This window comes from Acomys russatus, chromosome 18 (assembly GCF_903995435.1).
Source record: "Acomys russatus chromosome 18, mAcoRus1.1, whole genome shotgun sequence".
Taxonomy (NCBI): domain Eukaryota; kingdom Metazoa; phylum Chordata; class Mammalia; order Rodentia; family Muridae; genus Acomys; species Acomys russatus.
In genome coordinates, this window is record NC_067154.1 from 37,045,177 (window position 1) to 37,063,429 (window position 18,253).

General features: G+C 36.5%; 1 pseudogene; it reads left to right on the forward strand.

The window, feature by feature from the left end:
* Window positions 1-13,440: 13,440 nt before the first annotated feature.
* On the forward strand, window positions 13,441-17,035 carry LOC127202306 (AFG3-like protein 1; annotated as a pseudogene).
* Window positions 17,036-18,253: the final 1,218 nt, after the last annotated feature.

The window sequence follows — 18,253 nt, forward strand, 5'->3', positions numbered from 1 at the left end:
CAACACTGATTATGATTACAATTATAAGAAACATTAATTATTAACATGTTATTAAATAGTATAATAATTACCCTAGATTGAGAATTCAAGCATTCATACATCAAAAACTTGTTGCGAAAGTTGAAATGTGATTTTTTTTTCCTCTGAAGTTACTCTAGGGTTTCTAATAAGATACAAGGCAAATATGCCATGCATTTAAAAGTACATACCTTGACTTGTCTGTAACTATAATGTAGAGACTTTCTATAGAAACCTTGAAAACATTTCTAATGTTATATGTGGCTCATTAGGCTCTGATCAAATCAATTACCAAGAAATAATCATATGTTAGCAACTTTTGGTAAACAGCAACTTTTCCTCAAGACATCTGGGGAAAACCTCAGCCAAATAAACAGTAAAACATTGGTACAACCTGATGCTTGAAAGCTAATCTTATGAGTGAAATAGAAACTTTTCCTAATGGGAACCTCTGCAAAGCTATTTTAGATGAAGTTTCACTGAGGAAGATTTCAATACAAAAGGCTACAAAATGTTGGCACACAGGAGAGATGGTTCAGTATGTAGGATGCCTTCCACACAAGCAAGAGGACAAGAATTCAGATGTCCAGCAGCACCACATAAAAGCTTCAGGGAATACTGAGACTATCTGTAACTTGAGCCCTTTAAGGCAGAGACCTTTAACGTATAACCCTGGAGTACACTGGTCAGCAGTATAGCTAATTAAATCTGTGAATTGTAGGGTCAATGAAAGAACTTATATCAATAAAATTTAGTAGACAGAGTCTAAGATAGTTAACATAGAACTCCAGTTGCTACATGTATGCACACACACCCACACACACATATATATACACGCACACACACACACACACATATATATATACATACACACACATGTACTCACATACCCATGTGGACAGAAATGAACACATAAACACATATACAAAATGACTTTGAAACTACTGAAAAACAAATCAACATTAATGAAAATAACATTATAAATACAAGTATAGTATTAGACCAAATAAAATAATCATATAATACTACTTCAAATTTTAATGTTCTTAATATATGCATATAAAGAAATAATATAATGCAATCTAATATCAGTGAAACAAATAGATAAACTTAAGAAAAATGTACATGAACTTAGAAACTCGTGAATGGTACAAAATATAGAATAAATAAGAAATATCATATTTCATTTGCTGAAGTGGCTCTTCATAAGTTTGCATCTTCCATAGAATATCCAATTAAGCTATATAAATTATGTTATTTACTCTCATAGCAGTTTTCTATAATTACTATATTTTACATAAACACACCTTAAGTTTTAAAAACACTCGCTTGCTAGGGTGGCATGTGCCTACAATCCCAGCAGTAAGAGAAAGCTATTTATTATTTGCTAACTGTATTATGTTCTCCCAAACTAGAATTAAGTAAAATTCATCTCAAATAGACAATTCCAGTATATATACATGGTATTTTATGGTCGAAGTTATTAGTCTAAAAAATTAAACAATCAGGAGCTATGTCTGTAATCATTCACTTATACCAATGATATGTACAAATACACTTGTAAAATACTGGACATTGTGATATTTTTAAATGTTATAATGTTAACCACTTACTACTGTATGGCTTACAGGAATACAATATCTTAAAATTCTACTTTAAACTCTACAGTAAGCATAAAACATTATCTTAATGCAAACAGTAATTAAGGATGCAAATTATGGTCTTAGTGTCCTTATCTCAGTCGTCCAGACATGAATAAAAAGGTTGTTTTGAAACTCCAATACTTAACAAATCTAAAAATTATAACTGCACTATAACTTACAAATATATGAATTCAAAACTGTATAAGAACACATTACCAATCATCTATGTGATATGCACAGTACCATGGAACACATTTACCTCCTTTTCAGCTGTATTTCAACATTGACTGTATTTTTAGGATATTTGTGTGACACTAGTATATAAAGGTGAGACACTTGAGCTAATATTTCTTTTTTATCATTAGCTAGCACTATTTATTTTATACAGTAGCCCAATGGTATACTTTTTGTTATACTTAAATTGTACCTTTACTTGTGGGAAATAAATTGAAGTAACATTATAATTCATTTGTACAGACATTAACTTTATAGTTTTAAAGGCTTATTTTCTGCACCTTTTTTTTTTTCATGGAAATAAGATGTATGATGGATTGAGGAAGAAATTGTTAGCAAACTTGCAAAAACTTGAGGCAAGTAAAGAAATGGGTTACTGCATACATAATGTTAGTGGTTTTTATTTCATTTTTAATTGTTTTTTCTTTTCTTTCTTTACAAAAATTGAACTGCATGATTAGAAACCAGGAACATTTCCCTAAAAAAATAACAATACTATCTGCCTTATAAACAAAAGAAAAGGAGAGAGAGACAGGGCACAGTGGTTAGTAGCACTAGTTGCTTTGAAAGTTCTATTGCAAGTTCTTAAGGATAAATAAGTTATACAAGTTAATTGTTAGTTGATAAAATCATGCTCATATCAATTACTAGTCTATTTTCATCACAAGAAATATGGCATTTAAAAGTGTTTTTATTATTTTAAAGATTCACTGACAATGAGACAGGTTAACTCCCAGCGACACCCAGCCTACCTCAAAGAAAAAGATGAGCATCAAAGAACTTCCTGATGGAGATGGCTTCAAATGTGGCAAACAAGCCACTAGGGAAAATGTCCTCATTCCTGCCACAGACAGAATTCTCCTTAAAAATGGACAAATTTGGATGCAGGCAGTCTCTGGCCAAACTCTGCCAAGATAAGGTCAGCAAGTCCTCAATAGTTTCTGCCTCACAAATATGTCTGTCAGATACATTGGGCCAGAAGGCTGAAGATGATGCTCCAATGTTATAGAGATTTTTGGGGTGACTGTTCAGCGAGCAAACTGTCTCTGTCATCTTCTCATTTGGGAAACTTCTAACCTGCATTCCTGTTACACTTAGGTAATCAATTTCAATCCTTCTCAAGTCTCTAGTGGGGATGAAGGACAGATAGATGTTTTAAGTTGTTAATGATGTGATATGATAGATATTGATTTATATTCAGAATTTTAGACACATCAAGACAGGAAAGATGTTTTCTTCTAGGCTGTCATGTTACAAATAGCCAAAACACTAAGAATGTAACATTTATATAATTCCTGATTGTGTCATGGTTCTTCTTGCTATAGGTGGCTTATTGTATGTATGTGCAATAATAGAAATGTATATGTAAAAAATAAAAATGTTTAATTAAAAAAAAAGAAAAACTAGAAAACTTTAAAAAAGGTAAAACAGAATATCATGTCAACTCTGTATTTGCTGAGATTAATAAATATAGTTAATAAATGAAGTTGCCCCTGGGCTTAGGAAACACACTGTAAAGTATTTTGAAAGAAAAGCAAGGCTTATGTACCTGGCCTTCAAAAAATTTTAAGGAATTACATGTACACACGGCAAGAGCGATAAAGAGGAACAAATGATAACACAGGTGTAGTAAAATGGTGAGTGTCATATGAATACAAATAAAGAAAATAAATGATTTGTATTAATTTATTCATTGTTAAAGAAAAAAAAAAAAAAAAAACATCACTGATTGCTCTTCCAAAGGACCAAGTTTGCTTTCCAGGACCAAATTTGGTTTGCAGCACCTACAAGGTTGCTTAGAACTGCTTCTGGCTCTCGTTTCAGGAGACCTGTTGACCACTTCTGGTATCAGTGGACATGAGGCAGTATACAGACAAGGCATTCAAATAATACAAAGTAAAAGTAAAAACAAACGAGCAAAAACATATTAAATTTAGCATTGTATAATCGTGCCATATACTTATGTGACACAATCTCTGTAATAGCTATATATAGCTAGGTGTCAGTTATTACCAGCAGCAGGTGAGCTTTTGAGGTGGGATAACTTTTTAAAAATCAGATTTTGGGACTGGGTAGCAAAATGGTTGTGGCCGGGGTATACTGTACCTGACTGTCAGAAGACCAAAGCCTGAGGTTATGGTGAGTAACCTAACAGCTCACCCCAAAACACTAACATCTGTGCTTCCCATACTGGAAGGGGCATCCCTGCAGATGGGGATGCACAGTTCCAGGTCCCTCTCATATGTCTCCTGGGCCTAGGAGTCACAAAACATGCCGTGGTGCCAGTATGTTCTGCCTATGCAGAGCGTGAGTCCCCAGTTCCAGGGGCGCTCCACAACAACAATCAGACCTTGGATCGCTCCTGCTCACCTCAGGGCAGTGCCTAGATAATTTGGCTCAGGATTCCAAGCCCAATCCTCAGTTATACTGATTCCCTTGTGGATACCAACTGGATAATAGAAGCATACAGGGCATGGTCCAAGATGGCAGAACCCAGTGGAAGCTCAGTGCTGGGAGCACAGCACCTGCTTGGCCATCCAACATCTGAGGGTTGAATCCAATTCTACAAAGCCAGCGCCCAGCTGAAATCCTAACTCTTAAAGCCTGCTAATGAACTCCCTGATCTGCAGGATCCAGCTGTGACCCAGTCCTCATTATCTTCCATCCCAAGGAGGCCAAGAGAAAGCCCCTTGGAATGTTCAGCTTAGAGCCCTCTCGCTGTTGACTCCAGACCAGCTTGTCACACATGAGACAAGACCAGCAGAGGTGAGCTGTACTTGGGCTCTGACTCACATTATATGTCTGCCAATGCAAGAAGGCCTGTGCCAAGCTAGCAACATTTAGCTAAGAGAACCCTCTGCCTACTCCCATACTGCCTGGACATTAGAGACCACTATATAAACAAGCTGAAAGAAAAAGAATCACATGGCCATTCCATTAGATGAAGAAAAGGCCTTCAAGAAAATACAACATCTCTTCTTGGTAAAAGTCTTGGAGAGATAAGGGATGCAAGGCTATAAGGCCTATACCTAAGCAGAATAAATGCTATATACCAGAAGCCAATAGCCCACAATAAATTAAACAAAGAGAAACTCAAAGTAATTCCACTAAAATCCGGGACAAGATAAGGCTGCTCACTTTCTTCATATCTCTTAAATATAGCACCTGAAGATCTATATAGAGCAATAAGACAACTAAAGGAGATCAAGCGGATACAAATTGGAAAGAAAGATGTCACAGTATCGTTATTCAAAGATGATACATAATAGTATACATAAGTGACCCCAAAAATTCCAACAGAGAATTCCTAGAGCTGATAAACACCTTCAACAAAGTGGCTGGATACAAGATTAATAATAATAAAAATCAGTAGCCCTATTGTATACAAACGACAAAGAGCCTAAGAAAGAAAATAAGAGAACTACATCCTTCAAAATAACCACAAATTAAACAACTGTGCTACTTGCCTTGTAAAAAGAAAAGAAGGAATTTCAATAAAGTCTATAAAACATTCATGTTAATAAGCATATTTATAACGAAGACACCACACCATACTATATTTGTAAAAACAAGAAAGCAGGTACTGTCTCCTGACAATGTTAAACAGGAAGGTAAAAGTTAAGGACTACATTAATTAGAAAAACCAATCTTTTAATCAATGTTTTAAAAAAATAAGTAAGGACAAAGGAAAGTTATGCGTCTATTTTGAAAATTGCAATTTATACTTTATTTGGCAATAAAAATAGGGAAATTACAGCAAGAAACATAAAGAAGGCCTTAAAAATTATGCACTCCTACTTATGTTAAATTGTATTTTAAGATATAAGCTAAGTATATAATGCACTTCAAATACTTTTAACATCATCTTCCAATATATCTTAAATAAAGAGTTAGTATTCTGTACAGTTCAAGAGATAACTAAAATTAATTTATGTGTTATGTCAGTGTCATATATACTCTTATCCTTTTAGTGTGTTGCCAGCTAGCTGCTCATCTACATGCCAAAGTTTTCCACACATTATCATTATACCAATGGTGTTCCCGGTAGGTATTCCCTAACTGACTCTCCTCTCACAAGACAGAAGCTTGGATTTTAAAGAGATAACTTTCATTTTATATTTAAAAGCATTCATGCGGTAGTATTTGTTTCTTCTGTATTATGTCGAGTTCTTTCCACAGACATAGATATTTTTCCTTTACTTCAAAAACAATATTTGGCATTTAAAGTAAAGAGACATTCACATTCAATAACATTTAATAATAGAAAATATACAAATCACATTTATAATAATTTTAAAATATTTTAACAATAAAAAGCTGTTTATCTTAAGCTAATTCAGTGAACACTGTATTGAACTGCAATAAAGAAAACCTATCGTCACCTCCAGAAAGCTAAGTATTTAGCAATACACTTGTTTATTTAGTAGCAGATATTGCTTATGTAGGAGAGAATTGATGTGGATTCCAGAACAACATGAATTCTAAACAATTTTTAATTTACAGGCTTTTGAAACAGGTTCTTTAGCAGGTACTGAAAGGACTTTTCTATAAGCAAGTACGTACTTTCTGTTTTTTGGTTTTGTTTTGTTTTTTGGGTGCCTGTAGGAAGTTTGATCTTGGCAGCCAGCTTTTTCTTTCTTTCCTTCTTAGTGTGTGAATGTGGGTGCACACGCAGCACAGCAGGTGTGTACCGATCAGAAGACAACCTCTGTTATTGCTCCTCACCTTTCATCTTGTGTGAGACAGGAAGTCTTAGTTACTTTTCTGTGGCTGTGAAAAACTGCTTTATCAAAACACTTTAATGGAGAGAGAAGGAAAGTTTACTTTTGCTTATAAAGTTCCGTGCAGATATATCATGAGAGGAAAGATATAAATCAGGTAGAGGAGGCACTGCTGCCGGAGAAGAAGAGTGGATGGCCACATTACATACGCACTTAGGAAGCAGAAAGAGACACGGAAGTGGGGTTGCTTTAGGAAGCTTCAATTAGTCTTATAAGACTATAGCCTAAAGGTTCCATAACCTTCCAAAAATGCCACTGCCTGGGAGAAGTCCTAAGACATGTAAGAATATGAGAAATGATTTACAATTAAGCTTAGTTTTTGGATGTTAGGATATTTTTAGGTCTAGATAGATGTTGTAAGTTGATAAAGATGAGATATGATAAATATTGATTTACATTCAGAACTTTCGAGTCACCAAGATAGGAAAGATGTTTTCTTCAAGGCTGCCAAATACAAATAGCCAAAACACTGTAAATTTAACATTTATATAATTCCTGATTGTTTCATGGTTCTTCTTGTTGTAGGTAGTTTATTGTATATATGTGTTAGAATATAAATGTGTGTGTAAAAGAAAAAATAAAAAAAGAAAAAACATTTTAAAAAAGAGAAATGTTACTCATTTAAATCCAAACAAGTTTTGTTGTTGCCGTTGTTGTTGCTGCTGCTGCTGTTGTTGTTGTTGTTTTGTTGTGTGCTGTTACACACTCCAGAGTAGCTGTGCAGAGAGCCTCCCAGGATTCCCTTGTCTCTCTTTCTCACCCATCACACCCAAATGACCACTTTATTTTACAGGAGGATTTAAACTCAGGTCCACACGTGTACATGACAAAGTTTTTGATCCACTTATCCAACTTGCTAGCCCTCTCAGAAGCAAGGTTTTCTCAACCTCAAGGTAGCAATTGACATTAGATAGTATGTAACCTGCTATTGCAGACACAGAAATGCAAAACTGATACATTTGATAATTTAGGCAAAGAAATATGTGGTTTCCATTCCATGATTCATGTATGAAGTGACTATATAATCATGCAAGCGATCATATAACTGATAACATCATTATTGGATATCGTTAGAACCTTTCTATATTTTGAGAGTAAACCACGAGAAGTAAGAGCTACTGCTGGCATTCAAAATGAAACACATGCCAATTACTTGGTTTTATGAATTGATCTGGAGAAAAATTAATAATAGCCTGTGACAAACTTCTCTTCATATCATGTCAGAAATTCATCAAGTGAAACCCTCCAGGTGGCATAATTAGTGTCCCATCTGTGATACTTTTATGAATTTTATAACTGGCAAGATAGGCAATGATAAATGTTTTTATGTTACAATATAGATCTATACATATAATACATTTACACATAAACATGTTTGCACTTATGTCTTTATATGAGAGAGATTGTATTACATTATTTTGTTTAACATACAATTGATTAAAGATTAATTACTAATAACAACAGGGATGTTTTTTCTATGCATCTTTGTGTCACATTTATACATACTTTTGAAAGTATCAATAGATAAAAGATTTAAACTCAGTTAAATTAATTTAAATGAATTAATAATAGCCTTAAAATAAAAACATCTATTAATAATGTTTTGTATTTAGTTGAATTTAAGTTTTAGCCATAATCAAAATTTAGTATTATAATTAGCATTTGTCAACTTTCTTTCCCTCTTTACATATATGTATATATACATAGTAATGTCTACAATGTATATATGTTGTATATATGTATGTGTATTCTGTATATGTGTTTGTGTCTCTGTGTGTGCATAAATGATTTATTTTTTATCCCCAGAAGTACTTTACACCATTCTCATCTAACTATGGGAAACAGAAACTTCTGAAACTGTACTGTTTTCACTTAATTGAACTTAGTACTAACATAAAAATTCTTGTAAATTCTTGCCTCAAATATTTTTACAAGGTTGCCCTCTTCTGGCCAAAGCAATTATTTCACTTCTTTTTATCTGTGGCATTCTTTTGTAAAGTTACAGTAAAACTCATTTATAATAATCTGGCATCAAAAACATAAGTAGACAGACATTACTGAACAACAACAACAAAAAAAACAGGAAGGCTTTTTCAGTATTTCTAATGCACATGGTCTTCTATTAAAGTCCACTTACCTAATTTCTTTTAAATTTCTGCTTCACTGATAGTCTAAGAATTCATATGTCAAGCTTGGTAATAAGTTAATAAATGAAGTGAATGCTTGAGCTGTTCCAGATGGACTTAAACTGCCAGTGCTGCCATTCACCAAATAAAAAAGGAGGCTCTATTATACATCTGGAGTTCAGATTCCAAGTGCAGATTTTACTTGTGCACTTGAAAACAGAACTGAAAGTCAAGCTTTACTCAATATTTATTTTAAGAGCTGAACTTTCTATTTCAAATTTGCATAACTAGTTGAAAACCATTAAAAGAATGAGATAATTAGACAAAGAGAAATGAATGCTTACATGCAATACTCATAACAGTATACTTAAAACAGTATTCATGTGTATGTGCTTTTGTGTGGATGTGTGCAATATGTATACTGCATAGGCCAGAAAAAAAGCACACCTTGGAACTGGAGTTACCAATTGTCATATGCTGCCAGGGGATATGACTGTTGGGAACTGAACCTTGGTTCTATGGGAGCTCATGAAATTGACTAAATAATCTCTGAAGCTCCTTAAAAACAAAAACAAAAGTACATGTATTTACCATATTAATTTTTATGCCTTTATTCTTAGGATTTTTATAGAATTTTAGAGAAGCATAGATCGATATTAGGTCAAATCTATTCTTTAAAAGCCTTTGTTGATAGATTCCACAATTTTAAAAATACTGTCAGTGCAATGACCATCAGAAGGCCAAAACAGCTGACAGTGGATTAATAACCAGGCTATGTAAAGAAACAAATTAAAAAAAAAAAAAAAAAAAAGAGGTAAACCAAAGAAAGAAACTCTTGGGAACAAACACAGGAAACATTCTAAATATTACCATTTCATTCTCAGATTCCATTTAATCATAGGAAGAAACTTTATTCAAAGTCCCAGGCCCTAGGAAATCTAGGGATTTCACAATCGCTGAACTTTTTGTTGGAAGGAAAATGTCGTCCAAGTCCAGCCGTCTGAAGGGCAACTTGTCCATCACGCTGGGAGGGTCAAACTAAGGTCATGTTTCCAGGCCCAGGAACCAATGAGTCCTGAAAGATGGAAACTCCCTTATTCAACCTCTGATGTCAAACTCTGAGTGGACAGTGCTACAGCCATTGTGCTTCTCTTAGTTTTATCATTTCATCCTTTAAATATGCTGTACAATGTCTCTTCAAGGTTGCAGCTTGTCACCCGAGTCTGTTTGCGGGTGCTGATCAATTAGTTGCAGGTTGATTACAATATTTTTTTTGTCGTTTGCATTGAACTGGTGTTTGAGTTATGTTAGATTTAAGTGGACACCATGACAAGACAAACAAATAAGCAAATAGCAGCAGCAACAAAACCCAGTCCATTCAAAGAATGGGGTAAGGACTAAACAGTAATATCAAAATAGAAAAAAATGGCTAAGAAATATCTCCAAAATGATTATCATCCCTAGCAGCTAGGAAAATGAAAATCAAATAACTTAGAGACTTCATTTTACATCAGTCAAAATGCCAATGACCAAGTTTAAAAACAAACAAACAAACAACAACCTGGCAACATTGGCGGAAGGAACTGTGAGGAAAAAGAAATCATCATAGCTGTTAGTGGGATTGCAAACTGGTTGTTACAAACACTGTGAAAATCGGTGTAAAGAACTTTCAAAAATCAAAAATAAACTTCTGCTATCACCCAACTATACAGCTCCTTATCATGTGTACCAAGGCCTTGTATCGTATGTCACATATACCTTGGTCAGGCATATTCATTGCTGCTCTATTTACGAAGCCTAGAAATGGAAACAACCAAAATGTCTTTCAGCTGACCAACATATACTTTATGAAAGCATGAGCTCTTCAGGTAAATGATTGGAAGTTAAAAAATCATATTTAGTGAGTCAACTTAGACCAAAAAAGACAAGCATTGCTTGTCCTTTCTCATCAGATGATTCTGCCCATGAGTATATATCCTAGAGTAATTGCAAAACACCACCACCAATAAATACTACTACTACTAATAATAATAATACTTATTACTAATAATAAACCTGAGTCAAACAAGCAAAAGAAAAGTAAAGGTAAAGGGGACCATTGCATAGAACACTGTTGGGAAGTAGTAGAGATGGGGGATAGGAAAGTACAATGAGTCTGATTAGGGAAACGGGAAAATGGAGAGTGCTAATTAATAGGAAAGATAAATAAAGAAGAAAGACAAGGGTAAATGAACAGTAAGGATGTCTGAAAAAATCGTAAGTAGTCATCTTATTAGCTATCTACCTAAAATTAATGACAACGCAAATGCACAATTCTATGTACAAATATACATATATAGTTTAAATAAAATATTCTTATCTGGGCTGACAGTTCTCTGTTCATGAGCCAAAGCCACCTAACAAAAGCCTCAGTACCAGATATGCAAAGCCTACTTTGAGTAGGGTTGTCCAAGAGACTCCCAAAATATTATAGGCTGTTTCTATTCCTATTGCCTTCATTGCTTCTCAAAAAGTGGAATATAATTACTTGATATTGGAGAGACCATGCATTTCAGGGGCAGGGGTCAGTGGTCATTGAGTTGGGACTTCCATAAGTGCCTCTTCCCAGAGAACTAGATATTATTGTAAAAGAAAGAAACACGCAAGCTTCTGAAGGAATGAAGCCATCAAAACTTTTACCCATCTATGAAGACTATGAACTACAACAGTGAAAAACATGCTACAATAACCTAAGGCATGTATTCCTTGGCATTGTTCTGTAGACTACATATAAGAGGAAGCCTGTAATATGATTTGTTAACAAATCTATTGTTTCTGAGGTTTTTTTAGGGATGGGTTCACCAAGAGAACTCTGGGGTTATCCAACCTATTTGTTTGTTTACAATCTTCATGGCTAGGGAGACTCCTGAGTAGGGCCAGATAAGGTTTATTGTTTGTTTTTGTTGTTGGGTTTTTTTTTTTTTTTTTTTTTTTTTTTTTTGAGAGCACATGTAATTTTCGGGGAAAAAGACATAAATTAATAATAATGTAAAAAGCACCCACAAATGCAACACTTTGGAGTCAGAAACCCAAATTGAAGACAGCACAATAGCCAAAACGGCATTTGGCTCAGCTATGCTGTACTGTGTCAAACAGGTGTGCTGGCTTCATGACTTTTTCTGGTTTTCAGTAGTCATAGTGGCACTATTCTTTCATTTTAAGCATTTTTTCTTTAATCAACATGAGACTCCTGCTTGATTTGTCATAACCATTACATGCACTCAGTGAATTTCTGCCTTAACACCTGTAGTCATAAAGATAATTAATGTTGTCTAAATCTTCCTTAATCTTGGATTCTAAGAACAGTCGAAATGTCCACATCTATGAGGAGGAATGCAAGCCAGAGAAGAAATAGTTAATTTATAAGAACCAGGTTGAGTCTTTAATGTAAAAGCAGGATAAAAATCTTCTTCTTTGACAACTTGGAGACCCAGAACTTAAGGAAATGAGCACCAAGATCATGCAGAGTATGGAACTGTTTAGCTGTGCTTTTCCTCTTGACCTGATAATTTCTCTAATTCAATTTAAAATATGTGCCGATTTCCAAGACTACAAACTGGAGATGACAGGACTGCTTTATTTACTTATTTTCTCAATGTACACAAAGTGAAATAATTCGTTGTTTTGAGAGAGAGAGAGAGAGAGAGAGAGAGAGAGAGAGAGAGAGAGAGAGAGAGAGAGAGAGAGAGAGAAGCTGGAAAGATGGCTCAGAGGTTAAGAGCACTGGCTGTTCTTCCAGAGGCCCTGAGTTCAATTTTTAGCAATCACATGGTGGCTCACAACCACTTATAATGAGATCTGGTGCCCTCTTCTGGCATGCAAGCAGAGCACTGTATACATATTAAATAAACAAATATTTGGCTCTACTCCCCTCCTCGCATTCTTACTCTTACCTCTTTATGCCCTTTTTCTCTTGTCTCTGTCTCCCTGTCTGTCTGTCTGTCTGTCTGTGTCTGTTAGTCTCTCTCTCACTCTCTCTTTCTCCCTCCCTCTCTCTCTCTCTCTCTCTCTCTCTCTCTCTCTCTCTCTCTCTCTCTCTCTCTCATACCCTTCCCCTTTCCTTCTCCCTTATGCCCATTTAATAAACATCATATATTCTAAAAAATAAATAAATAAAAGAGAGAAAGGAAAGAAAGACCAAAAATAGTCTAGTGCCCAGGTGTTAGAAGGTCAGGGTCAAGAGGTGTGACTCAAGTTGGTGTGCTGGGGGTAGTCAGTGGTAGAGCCTGGATTGGACAATTTCTAATCTTTGGTGATTGGAAGTGGAGGTGGGGCAGGAAGCATGGAAAAGGCCTGGGGCAGCATCAGGGTTACTTTGCATTGTTCAGCAGTGTTAACAGGGAATATGCTCGCAGCAGCTGCCTCTATAGGAAAAGAGTGTCTTCAGATTCCTCATGGCTGTGTTCAAAACCTCCCAAATGGTTTTAGATAAAGAAAATAAAACTAGGAAGAATGGAAGAAGTTCAAACACACAGGAAATTCAGTAGCTCAACAAAACAGGAAAGAAAAGAAGAAAGAAAGAAAGAAAGAAAGAAAGAAAGAAAGAAAGAAAGAAAGAAAGAAAATGAAAATCAAGAAAGAAAAGACATTGTAAAACTAATGATTGTTGGGCCCCTAGAAGATGAAAGCAAGAGAGAAGGGAAGCAAGAGGACTAGCTGGTGGAAATGGATGCAGAGGGGCCAATTTCCTTGGGACAACAAGGATTTCCGCAGTCTGGCTGTTTTGTTGGAAGCTGTGGCTGTGGTATTTTTATATTTGTATCCTTGAGATCACCTGGAAGCACTTTGTACAGTATTACCTAGCCACAGGACTGATGCTTCAGGGTGTGAACAGTGAAGAGTGAATTTGTGTGTGTGTGTGTGTGTGTGTGTGTGTGTGTGTGTGTGTGTGTGTGTGTGTGTGTTATACCTGTTCCTGGGACAGCATGTGAAACAACATTGGTAGTGTTGTCACATTTGAGTGAAAGTTCAAATCTGGTCAGTGAGAGCTGGTGATTAAGCCCACCAGCCAGGTGACAGTGTTCTACACTATTGAGAGTGATGCTTTCTTCTCTGAAGCCTGGTGTCCACTGTGGCTCTGTGCCATCCTAATCTATGTACAAAGAGGGGTCCAATGGGGACTGGTTATGGTGAGTAAGGAATAGGCTTCTTCAGTATCAGTGAGAAAATAGCCAAGGTCATAAAGAACAACATTGATGTGGAATTTGCAGATGGGCTAGCTGTGAAGAGGCCAAATTGAAAATTATAGAATTTGTGAATTTCTTGAAGAATCCAAAGCAATATCATGACTTAGGTGACACCATGGTCACCTGGGAGGCCAGAGTGAGTAGAAGAACACTTTAAAGCATATGATGGTGGAGACTGATGGATTCAATCTTACCACTAATGTGATAGTGCTAGTTGGCACCAATTGCCCTGTTATCCTTGAACTAGCCCTGACACGGCTTGGAGACCTCGAGATCTACTTTGATCTCCTGTTAATGCCTGGCTGCAGCTCTGAAGAGGTCCAGGGTGGGGTCTTTGAGGCTGGATGCTGATGCCCTTCCAGTTCACTTTATCTCTTGGGTGGCCAGAACTGATAGCTCAGGCAATTGATCAGGATTGAAAGAAGGAAGAGGGAAAAGAGCCCAGGGTTTCTTCTCTAGGGACTGACTATACTGTGGCCGAGGAGGAGAATTTAAACTGAGCAGACTTTTCCTATGGCTTAGGCTGTTAAAGTTTCTTGTAGCTAGAGACTGCACAGGGGTCATAAAAGGAGGCTCTTTGGTCTGTAGATAGGCCTCTTTGATGAGATCTCCAATAAGCTAATATAAACTTAAGGTTTGATAGCCATAGACAGCTGGTGTTAAAGCCTTGAGTCTGCTTACTTATTTGCAAATCTACAGGGAAATAAGAAATAAGAGAAAGATAGAAAACTAAATCCCTCACACACACACACACACACACATTCAGAGAAAAGGTGGATGAAGTTAGGCATCTTAACGTCAACTGAAGCTAAGCTTCCCAATTTGAATGCCATTTATTGTTCGTCACTGTACCTATACTTCTGAGAGAAGGGAATTACCTCATAATCAAAAAAAGACAATTAATCACAAAAAGAAATGAATTCTAAAATACAGCAGGTTACATGTTTTAAAGCTAAACATGTCTTACATATTCGTTACATAAGTTCACAGAGAGTTCAGAGTGACAAAGGTAATATATGACTTTTCAATAAGGACTGACCTAACTATACATTACTCAGCTATCTCTTAGTTCATATTGAGTTCAGGAAAATAATTTTGTCTGTCTTTCATTCTAAGAAACAGACTAAAATTTAAATGACAACATATGATGCCACAATGTGACAGAGGTATAAGGAATTAGAACAGTTGGTATATATAGACATTAAGGTTTGTACTTAGCTTATACATTTCTAGGTAGTCCCATTATATCTTGGGTTCATGGGAAGTTGAAACTAACTTGTGTATATTTATGGTGAATACCAGGATTCCTGGTGCCATCTGGAGTGGAGGCTTATCTAAAGCCACAAATCTGGTACAAGGCTTTCCTTAGTGAGGAATCTGGAGGTCCACTAAGGTATTTATTGCAGCCATAAACTTTCTAAAATTGTTTTAAGATTTCTAAAACAATTTAACTTTCTAAAGAAATTTGAATCAAATCAGGAATTCCATAAGCAGGGATTAATTCATCTGAGTAACAAACAGTAAGTACGTCTTCAACAGGATCCTATGGGATGTTTGCTCAATAAGAGCTGGTCAATACCCAGAAAGTAACAGTTCACACCAATGCCAGATTTTTTTTATTTTTGGTTTTTCGAGATAGGGTTTCTCTATGTAACCTTGGATGTTCTGGACTCACTTTGTAGACCAAGCTGGCCATAGACTACAGCAATCCAATTGCCTCTTCCTCCTTGAGTGCTGGGATTAAAGGCATGTACCACCATGCCCAGCTCTAATGCCAGATTTTAGAGAGATGCATCAGTGCACAATTGACAGGGTAGTCAGAGGTTGGAAGCGATTCTGGGGTGCATCACGTACGAACCTTGTAAACTACCAGTTCCCTTCCAGAGATCTCTCATGCCTACTGAACTTCCCCAAATCAATGGCTCCTGACAACGTGTCAGAGGATAGAAGCAGTTCCGGGGCACATCACTGTATAGATCTTGCAAATACCAGATCACTTCCTAGACAGCCCACATGTCGAGTGAGTTCCTTTAACAGGGTGGCTCTTGGCAATCTCCCTGACATCAAAGGCAAGGCCTCCATTTTCAAGGTCCACATGCTTCTACTCATTGTAGATGAAAACCTCACCAAAGATACTTTTTGAGGAATCTAACTCTTACTCTGGGCCTCTCTGGTGCTGATATTTCTAATGTGTGCAATGAACTAGTGTCTGTGATTGCTCTTCACCATCTTACCCCTTCCATCCAGTAGTCCTACTCTGAGCAAGCCATCTAGAGCGTCATGAGAAGGCCTTGAGAAGAACCAGGTCCTGCAGCACAATGAAAGAAAACTGTAGCCAATGATGGTGACAATGACAATGACAAGGAGGAGGAACATGCAGTGGGGCACTGGTTCTTGGAATGTACAGACCCTCTGCTGAAATTGCCCATCATACCACAGGGCAAAGGGCTTGGCTATGCCAAGTACTTTACATGTGAGAAGGACCTCTAAACAAGGGATTGCATGTGTATGATGCTGGAAGTTAGGGTGGCTGATCACCACAAAGGCTTAGGAACACAAAAAGGAAGGTGACCCAGAGTGCCTGTGCCCACATTGTGCAGTTTGGAATGAGTGAGAAGTTGCACTTTGACTTTATCAGAAAAGGCAAAACCATAGTGGAGAAGCCATTCAACTGAGGCAACCACCTAGCTCCTTGATAAGATGGTTGGCTGCTTTGTCAGATCTGCTTATGATTTGACCCTAGGAGTGCTCACACAGTGCAAGGAGCAAGTAGACAAGATCAGCAGAAGACTCCTGGAGAAAGAAGTGCTGGAGAAGGCCAACATGATACAGCTTTTGGGCCCTCAATCCTTTCAGTTTACTATAAGGAATTTGTAGAGGGCGCTGGAGGCGTAGAAGAGGATACATCCCCTCCCGAGGGCATGAAAGACTGGAATCAGGCTTGGGAAGAAAGGGAAACTGAGTGGTGCTTGCAGGAGTGCCTGTGGCCTATGGGTGGCCCCCTATGACCACTGTTGTCAGAGTAACCAGATAACAAATTAAAACAAGAAACAACTGCAAAATAAAATTTGGTTTATCGGAAGGGGCAACTGAGTCATGCGCTGATGCTGTCAAAGTTGAGACTTTTGTCTTCAAATTTCCATCTTATTTTTACCTCTATCCTCCACAGGAAATATGCTTCCCTCTATCTTCCTAATGATCAGCGAAAATGTAGACTTGGACACCATTCTCTGTACTCTGTAGAAAAGACCAATTTCATACTGTAATAAGCTACACCTGAGAAAAAGAAATAGAATAAATCAGCCATAGCATTCCTTTCTAATTTGTAACTTTTCATTCATAGAATAGAAAATACAAGGTGACGAACAAAAGACAGCAAAACCCAACCATGCAACTCTTCTGTGTTCCCCTATCTGATATGGGTCTGGACAATAACTTATGATCCATGTGTGTAAACACTGAATCAGATGATCTAGTAGGTGATAGCTTCTGTCACCTTTATTTTGTTGTTTTCAAATTGATCTCTTTCCTTGCCCTGCCAATGTTAGCTTTAAATGAGCCTGCATACAACATCCCCCAAAAGACATCACCCTTTGTGTTTTAAGCTGCTCAAACATTAATGTCGCAAGACAATGAAGGCATTAGAACTTAGGAAAGTACTGACAAGGCAAAAAAGTACTGACAAAGCAAAGACTCATGAAGAGTTATTTGGGAATAAAAAATTTAAAAGTACATGAATTTTCAAATTTCAAGAAAAAGAAATAAAGTGGAGCAGAATCTAATTGGAAATAAATATTGCTTGATTTATGTTATGATTGGTGGTACTATTACATATTATTTAAAATATATGTATAAGCCAAATTAAAAATGAAGGATGATTTGGAATAGTAAGCAAAAAAATCCAGATAACTGTAGGCATCACTTAGATGTAAATGCAAACGTTAAAGAGGAAATACATAATATGTATTTTTTATTTTTTTTTATTTACTTACTATTTACTTACTTACTTACTTACTTACTTACTTACTTATTTTACATTTTGATTGCAGTTTTCCCTCTCTTCTCTCCTCTCAGTACCTCCCCACATTTTCCCTCTCTCCTGCCCTATCCACTCCTCCTAGGTTTCTGTTCAGAAAAGGGCAAGCCTTCCATGGATATCAACCAGCCTTAATATATCTTGTTGCAGTATGTCTAGCCACTTCAACCCCTGGCTATTCTGATATGCT